Below are 10,061 nucleotides of genomic sequence, written 5' to 3'. Positions count from 1 at the left end.
CCCAACACATGGACCAAATAGTAAATATCGATGGGATATGTGAAAAGATATACTTACACGAATTTCATACGCATCTCGGTGTATGATTCTAAATTGGTGCCCTCGGGTAATCTATCATGCATAGATACTTAGTAAGACTGAAAACAAATGCCAGATGATCGAGGCAAACACTCGAACAAGAAGAAAAATTTTACAGAACAGTTCTGTGCTTAAAACTGTGCGGTGGTCGACCGCCCCGGTCGACCGCACTCAGAGTCGAAACTCACTGTGCAGCAGAAACCCTCACGGTCGACCGCCGCGCATCGCGGTCGACCGCCAAGGTATCGCGGTCGACCGCCGCGGTCGACCGCGCAGAGGGCAGACGAATTCTGCCCTTCTGCACGCCCAGCGGTCGACCGTCGCGGTCGACCGCGAGGCAGACAGAAGCCCAGTCTGGGTTTCTGTCAGCTTCAAACCTGTAAGCACGAAAATTTTTATTTGATATTAAAATACTAATGTTTCTAATAATCATATAACCATATACGATGAAAACATTGGTGAACTTTATTACCCAAAACATTGGTGGACTTTTTTATAAACTGAAACACAAGATTTTCGCATCATATGCTATAAAGAACATATTTTTATACTCACATATACGTTTTAGGCTCAACAAATCCCATTAAAACTGATTAGAAAACTTTTAAGAACATAGGAGAGGACTGGGCGAGATGTTACTCGCCTGAGGGGGTATTGTAGAACTCCTGAACACGCGTGAGCATGCTCCTCCTTCGATAGAATCGCTCCAAATCCCGCTGAAACCCTTCGAGACTCCTCAAAAATCGCCAAGAACGGATCTAGGGTTTGGGAGAGAAGAGGGGGGCTGCTAGGGTTTGTAAAACAGAAGAAAAGAGGTGATTTTCGTGATATAACATGTATATATATAGCACCAAACCCGAACCCGAAACCCGAAACCCGAAACTGGAAATTCAGTCTGACTAGGAACATTCTCTTCGGTATTTTGGCTATAACTTTCTCATACGACCTCGGAATAAGGTGATCTAAGATTTGTTGGAAAGTTCTTGAAGATACCTACAACTTTGGTATTATACACTTTTCCAGATTCTAACTGAATCAGCATGTAAAACATAGAAACTCTCAACTGGTCAAAATTCCCAGATTCTCACTCTTGGCCTTTGTGCATGATTTGTGTATTTGTACTCACATATATACATATATACATTGAATTGATCTCAAATCAGTTCCTAGCATACTCAAACATCATAATATATTATTTATAAATGTATAACATATTTATTATTATTTATCATAAAGTATTCAAATTTTCGGGGTTTTACATTCTTCCCCCCTTAAAAGAATTTCGTCCTCGAAATTCAGAAATCATACTTAAGCAAATAATAATACTAGAAAAACACATAGTGGGTCTAATTCAACCCGCAACCAGAAACATTTAGAATTTTACTCTTGATAAGCATATATGGATATTTATATTTAACAGTCCAGGATGACTATATTCCCACTCAACCCTTAATCGAATGGAACTAGTACGTCGGGCGAAAAATCCAAACAAGGAACCCCCCATATATATACCATGTGTTCCGAAAGATTAAGAATTAAGTGAAAATATCCTCATTCTAGCGTTAAATCAAAATATAACCACACAAATAATCGTACACATAAATCAATGCACTTCCTCAATAGGTTCAGGAAGTCGCGCGGCATAACATCTTCGCGACCCTGAAGATCATCTCAACTCCTTTTTGGTTCCACTGAGTTTTCAAATATCTTGTTTCTAAATTTCTCGTCTTCTCTAACAAGTATACAAACTGGGATTTCAATCGTAGTCAAACCATCCTGAAGCTAAATTTCTAATGCGTTCAACACTCACTACCGTTCTTCATCACGTAATTGTTTCTTAAGCATAGAAACATGAAATACATTGTGTATACTAGACATCGATTCTAGAAGATTTAGTCTGTATGACACAGTTCTAATGCTCTCCAAAATCTGATACAGTCCAATGTATCTCGTCGTAACCTTTTTCCGTCTTCCGAATTGCTACCTTGAAAGTCAATGACTCAAGCCCGGCATCTGTTTTCCAACATCTAATTTACTCTCTCCGTCTGACCATCCATCTATGGATGAAATGCACTACAGTACGATAAATCTGTTGCCTAAAAGAATCCTGGAAACTCTTTCAAAAATGTGGAATGAACACTAAAATCTCAATCTGATGCTATCTCATCTGGAATTCCATGAAGTCGAATAGTCTCTTGAATAGGTATCCTCGCATACATCTCAGCTGTATAGTTAGTCCTTGCTGGAATAAAAATGTATTGACTTCATCAGTCCATCCATTACCACCCAAATCGAATCATTCTCTTTCTTCGATTTCGACAACTCTACAATAAGGTCCATAGAAATGTCCGCCCACTTCTACTCCGGAATGGTTAAAAGCTGACGTGATCCTACTGGTCTCTGGTGTTCCGCCTTTACTCATTGACAGGTAAGATACTTAGCTACATACTTTGAAATCTTCCTACGCATAACACTCCATCCAAAGGTGTCTCTTTAGGTCCTTGTACATCTTAGGGGTCACTGGATGTACTATGAACTGAGTACGATGTGCTTCATTTAGCAACTCCCTCTTAAGCTCTGCACTGGTTGGCATAACCAGTCTATCCTTTATCCGTAGACTTCCATCTGCTCCAACGGCCCAATCAGTCTTAGGCGCTTTGGAAATTTCCTCCTTCTGGATTTGAATTCAATAGTTTTCCAACTGAGTTCTGACAACTCTGTCACTCCAAGATGGCTGCACTGTCACAGCTCCCAAAAATGCACTGGTTCCTGCAATCTCGGGTCTAAAATCAAACTAGCTAAGAGTGATAAGATCCCGATGCAATGAACATCTCAAAGCTGAAATCTGATGTCTACGCTTCCTGCTTAATGCATCTGCTACGACGTTCGCCTTCCCCGGATGATACCGGATCACGAACTCGTAGTCCTTAATAAACTCAATCCATCTCCTCTGTCTCAAGTTGAGTTCCTTCTGGGAAAAGAGATACTTCAGACTCTGGTGGTCTGTGAATAACTCAAACTGCACCCATATAGGTAGTGCCTCCAAGACTTCAGTGCAAATACCACTGCTGCCAACTCCAAATCATTAGTGGGATAGTTCTGCTCATGCACGCTCAACTGCCGTGAGATATAAGCTACTACCCTCTGATTCTGCATCAATACGCCTCCTAAGCCTGCCAACGATGCATCTGTATATACGACAAATGTCCTGTCGCTGCTCGGAATAGTCAAAACCGGCGCTGTAGTCAACTTAGTCTTCAAAATGTCAAAGGCCCTCTGACACTCCATGCTCCATATGAACTGTACACCCTTCTTCGTAAGGTGCATAATAGGCATCGCAATCTTCGAGAAGTCCTGAATGAACTTCCTATAATATCCAGCTAATTCCAAAAAGTTGTGAATCTCTGTCACCGTCTTCGGTGGCTCCCAATTAAGAACTGTCGTAACCTTAGCCGGGTCCACTGCTATGCCCTCTCTACTGATGATGTGGCCAAGGAATCTGACTTCTGAAAGCCAAAACTCGCATTTGCTGAACTTGGCATACAACTGATGCTCCTGAAGAGTCCTCAATGCTATCCGCAGATGCTCCTCGTGATCCGCCTCCGACCTCGAGTAAATGAGTATATCTTCGATGAAGACGATCACAAACTGATCCAAGAAGGGATGGAAAACCCGGTTCATCAAGTCCATGAATACCGCGGGTGCATTGGTCAATCCGAATGGCATAACCAAGAACTCGAGAGAACTATATCGAGTAAGAAAGGCGGTCTTGGGAATATCAATCTCCCTAACCCGCAACTAATGATAGCCCGAACGAAGATCAATCTTCGAGAAATACTGCGCACCCTGCAACTGGTCAAACAAGTCATCAATCCTAGGTAGTGGGTACCTATTCCGGATAGTGACCTTGTTCAACTCTCTATAATCTATGCATAATCTCATACTATCGTCCTTCTTCTTCACGAAGAGGACCGGCGCGCCCTACGGAGAATGACTCCGATGAAAAAAACTCTGAGCTAATAACTCGTCCAACTGGGTCTGAAGCTCCCTCATCTCAGCTGGTGCCATACGATAGGGTGCGCGGGATATCGGGGCTGTGCCTGACTACAACTCAATACAAAACTCTACCTCTCTCACCGGAGGTAATCCAGGTATGTCCTGAAAGACATCCTGATACTCTGAGACAACTCTAGTCTCCAATAACTCAGCACCCTGATCCCGTCGCATCACCTCCTCGATGTACGCCAGAAATGACTCCGCAAGTCGGTTGCCCTGAGAGGCGGCTACAATCATCTCGGACCCGTCGGACGCTCGCAACTTGACTGTCTTCGCAAAGCAGTCTATACTAACATGGTAGGAAGATAACCAATCCATACCAAGGATGACATCGAACTCGGACATATGAAACACTATCAAATCGACTATGAACTCCGACTCGTCTAAACTGACGGTACACCTCCTACAAACGCTCTTCAGAAGCGATACCTCTCCTAAAGGGGTGGAAACAGATAAAAGGGATGTCTAGAGGCTAAGCTACAAGCTAGAGTCTAGCCATAAATGCATGCGATATGAAGGAATGTGACGATTCCGAATCGAAAAGAATACGGGTGGAAAAAGGGATTCACAAAGAACGTACCCTCCAAAACTGCTCCATTAGCTCCATGATCATGCGGGACTACTGCATATACTCTGCCGGTGGCTAAAGACTGCTCTGTCACTGGTGCTGGAGAATATGGGACAATCTGCCCCTGGGAAACCTCCTGAACTGCTAGAACCTGCCCTTCAGTCTTCCGTTGCTGCTGAGTTGGACCATTTCCCTTCTGAGCTCTTGTTGGTGCACTGCGGCACTCTAATGCCTTGTGTCCGACCTTGCGACAGTTAAAACAAGATCCCCGGAACTTGTGCTGCTGACTTGCTCTCTGATCCTGTTGAGATCCCTTCTTATGAGGGCTCTGCTGATGCTGTTGGGATCCAATCAAGGGTCTCTTGTTCTTGTCCTTGTCTCCGGCGTGCCCTCTCTTAGCACTCCCTTCCTTGTCCTTATGAAACTTAGCTGTCCTATTTTCTTGAGAAATGGCGGTTTCAGCTACTGGTGGTGGTGGTGTAATGTGATTCGCCACAAGCTCCTCGATTGCTGCTATCCTAGCGACTAGGGGAGCCATAAGATCTACCAGGTACTGGGGAGCCTGCTGCGGCTCATGTGGATTTTGCTGTGGTTCAGCCTGTCCAGATCTCTGAGTACGTGACATATCATATTCTGACATCTCTGCTCAAAAGGAAATAAGGGTTTAGGAGTCAAAATAGACCTCTATAAATAGCGTATCACAATACAATTTTCACAACATATAGTATTTGCACAAATACTTTAAACTTATACAAAAATAGTTGTCATAAAAAAAATTCTCAAATTTTGAGATATACGCATATATCGTCCTCACTCATACTAGGAAATCCTTACGGACTCTATACATGAATCCTAGGAAACTCTATCCTAGCTCCACGACTCGACACAGGATGATCCTAAGGATACTGGAACTAGAGCTCTGATACCAACTGTGACGCCCCTGGGTTCACACAAGGCTGCAGTCCAAGGTGAAACCAAGAATGTCAAACCTGCCATGCACCACACCGTGCAATAACATGTTTCACCATCACAATTAACATCTATCTAGTAGAGTCAACAACTGGTGTAGGTACAAAACAGGTAAAAAATAATACAAGGAATACTGATGAAATGATAATAGTCAAACAACTGGTGTAGGTACAAAACAGGTAAAAGATAATACAAGATATACTAATGGAATGATAACAGTCACATAAATATCTCATCATCCCACATACAGAAATACATAGCCAAGATCTGAGTAGATAAACTGGAATACTCAACAAGTCTCAAATATAAATATCTGACGAAAAGGAAATAAGGCACACAGCCTTTACAACTTCTAGAACAAGACTCTCAAATGTCTAAATAAAAATCTACTGTGGAACTCCAAAAGAAAATATAACTAAAGAGACGGCTGAAGCTAAAATGCATCGCCATTAGTCTACGACTCTCCGGGTTCCTGGCTCGTTACCTGAAAGGGGGAGGGACAACGAGCGTCAAAGCGCTAGCGAGTAACATCACAACCAACCCCAAGGGAACAGGGCTCGTTGTATAAGAAAAATACAGTTAATATATAAGAGATCAAAAAAAATCATTGATCTTACTAAAGGGGGTTTTAGTATTTAGAAATTTACAACACGAGCATAGGTACGTCGAGCGAAATAATCCAAACAAGGAAACCCTCATGTATATACCTTACATCTCAAATTGTAAACTCCTAAATACCAAACCCAAGGTTCTAGTGCAGTAATAATAATAAAAGAAATACTACGAACACCAGAGCATGAAAACAGTGTTGTGACACATGTCAAACTCACATGAGTAGCAGGTCCGAAAACGAGTAAGTGTCCAAAACATAGACTATATAAATTAAACGTCCAACCCATAGACTGCATGAAGTAAACGTCCAACTCATGAACTGAAAATAACCGTTGTCCAACGCATGGACCGGATGTGACCGTTGTCCAACGCTTGGACCGGATGTGACCGTTGTCCAACGCATAGACCGGATGTGACCGTTGTCCAACGCATGGACCGGATGATAATGTATATCCAACACGAGGATTAAATAGCAATGCATGTCCAACACGAGGACTAAGTAGGAAGGGCGTCCAACACGAGGACTAAAAGGTAATGCTTGTCCAACACGAGGACTGTGGATTTTAGTCCAACACGAGGACTGTGAAATGGTGAACATATCACTGGGATACATAGTGAAATCTACCTATATCAATTCACAGTCAAAACAGTGTATATATCCATAATTGGTACCCTCAGGTCTTCTATCATGCCTGGGTACATAGTAAGACCAAATACCAATGTCAGATAGTCCAGGAAATCACTCGAACCTGAACAAATATTCAAAAATGTACAAAATAGGGAAAATACAACAGAGAGTACTACGGTCGACCGATCCGGTCGACCGAACTCTGGCACGAGCCTGGCGGTCGACCGCTAGGCATCTCGGTCGACCGACCAGACGTCTGGGTCGACCGACCAGACGTCGCGGTCGACCGGATAAATGTCGCGGTCGACCGAACAAACATCGCGGTCGACCGAATAAACTTGGCGGTCGACCGAAGCCCTAAAACGAGCTCGGCGACCGCTCGGTCGAAGCCGCCAAGCGGATAGAAACCCATATCTGAGTTTCTGTCAGCTAGAAACCTGAGACAAAAATTCTTGTTAAACCAAAACTAATTGTAGAGGTGTCATAAATCAGTAAATCAGCGAAAAATAACCTGTTAAAACTTTGCCACAAGGTTTCCAATAATGTATAACATGATTTACTCATCGTTAATAATAAAAATAGGGATTTTTATCCTTTCCTAGGTATTTTCAGATCTAGCATCTAGTTAACAGAAAACGTTGCGGTAGAGTTTATTTTAAACAGATTAAAATCCCAAATCCATCTTCTATGCCACATACTCTAATTAGCTTTTAAAATACGAATATTGGCTCCATAAAAACAATTAAACTCAGGTCTTTGACATGAAAACAAAAGAGTGGGGTTGGGTGAGAAATTACTCGCCTTGGTGTAGATGAACTCCCAAAAACAACGTGAGAAATGATCCTCCCTTCGCTGAAACCCTTCGAGACTCCTCAAAAATCGCCAAGAACGGGATCTAGGGTTTGGGAGAGAAGAGGCGGGCTGCTAGGGTTTGTAAAACAGAAGAAAAGAGGTGATTTTCATGATATAACATGTATATATATAGCAGCAAACCCGAAACCCGAAACCCGAAACTGGAAATTCAGTCTGACTAGGAACATTCTCTTTGGTATTTTCACTATAACTTTCTCATACGACCTCGGAATAAGGTGATCTAAGATTTGTTGGAAATCACTTGAAGAGACCTACAACTTTGGTTTTATACACTTTTCCAGATTCTTAATGAATCAGTGAGAGAAACATAAAAACTCTCAACTGGTCAAAATTCCCAGATTCTCACTCTTGGCCTTTGTGCATGATTTGTGTATTTGTACTCACATATATACATATATACATTGAATTAATCTCAAATCAGTTCCTAGCATACTCAAACATCATAATATATTATTTATAAATGTATAACATATTTATTATTATTTATCATAAAGTATTCAAATTTTTGGGGTTTTACAGCTACCCAGCACGTGGCCACATCGTGGATGTGAGATTGGATCCGATTGCTCATTTGGGATTCAGGGGCTCATTCGGCTATCAGTGGGGAGCTTCTGAGTTTGGTCTAAGCAGGTTTGTCACTTTGGACTCTCAACAGGTAGAGAGTATTGATCAGATCAGTGTGATATCACAACGGGTGGAGGGTGATGCTGCTCCACATTGGGTGGACCTTACTCTACATACTCCAGGTCATTCTGCATTATTTAGGATTCCAGCTGAGGTGGCACAGCGTGGGAGTCATTTGGATTCAGATGCGAATGATGAGTTGGTAGATCCGTGTGTACCTGGTGGATATAGCTTGGATACGGCCATTGGTTCACCTCAGGTGGAGGCGTTTGACTTGTTTCAGGTTGGGGCCGTTGATGATGCTATCAGCTGCAGAGTGCATATTGGTATTGGTGAGGAGTTGAGAACTCTTCTTTTGGACTGAGGGCCTTTGGAGGCCATTTGGTGAACCACGTGAAGGCTTGATTCCTTGGAGAGGATACGTAGGCAGTCAGTTTTGATACAGCCGATTTGGTGAGTAGACACTAATGGTTTGGGGTGAGTGTTCGCACTTCGTTTGGGTCTCTATTTGTTGTGGATTGAATCCGTTGTCATGAGTCTGTTGCCATGGCGTATTGGATGCAACAAGTGAGGCAATTGGTTTGGTGAGTGTCGGCTAAGTTTTGAGAATCTTCGTGGAGGTGAAGATTTGTAGGATTGGCAGTTGATGGGCTCAGAATAGGCGTTTGGCAGGCTGGCCGTTGACCGCGAGGTTTTGGCGGTCGATCGCGTTCGTGCACAGACCTCACTGTGCGTTTGGATCTTTGGCGGTCGACCGTGGTTTTCTCCGGACTTTGGGGCCTGTTCTGGATTTGGTGCTGTCGACCGTGACGGTCGACCACGATGGCATTGCGGTCGATCGCCACGGTCGACCCCCGAAGCGGTTTGGGCAGAATCTGGGTTTCAGACCCATTTTGTTTGGGAGTTGTATAAATACCCACAACTCGTTTCTAGGGTTTGTAAGCAAGGGTTTTGAGCTGAAGAAAGTGGGGATTTGTTGGGCTTCTATTGTAGGAGCATTTGGAGAGATCAAGTGTTATTTAAGGAGGGTTTTTTGTGAGATTTGTAACCCTAGTTGTATCCCCTTGATTTTTAATAGTGAAAACTCCCCCTTCCTTGCCCCGTGGACTTAGGCATCTCGCCAAACCACGTTAAAACAGGTGTATCTTGCGTTTGTGCTATCTTTGGTGTGTTGTTTATCTCTCTCGGCTATTTGGTATTGGATCTCGGCACAAGGTTTTCCCCAACATTAATACCAGTGGCCCATCCCCACGTGACTGGGCGCGCAACGTGTGGACCAAGCTGGACGCAAACCGGACCCCTAACTACCAGGTTGAGTTACTGAACAAAAAAATCCCGGGTCCCGGTTCCCACCCTTATTTCCCAAAGGGGCCAGGTGAATACGGATACGGGGATCGAACCCCTGACCACTTGGGGAGATCTCCTCCCCCACTCTTCGTGGCGCTAGCCAGAAGTCCCACCCGCGGGTGGCAAAAGAAAGACCAAATTTGTAATCTTACACGCGTTTTATGTGGCCGTATTTTGCAACCTCCGCAGTCACCTCCATCTATCTTCGAATTAGAACTTTTAAACGCAATCAGCTTCTCTGAGTTTCAGCGTACACGTAGGCAATTATGCATATACACACACATATGCAAATATAGATATTTCTTA

This window comes from Asparagus officinalis, chromosome 9 (genome assembly GCF_001876935.1).
Source record: "Asparagus officinalis chromosome 9, Aspof.V1, whole genome shotgun sequence".
Lineage (NCBI taxonomy): Eukaryota > Viridiplantae > Streptophyta > Magnoliopsida > Asparagales > Asparagaceae > Asparagus > Asparagus officinalis.
Note: the sequence above shows the minus strand (reverse complement) of the source record.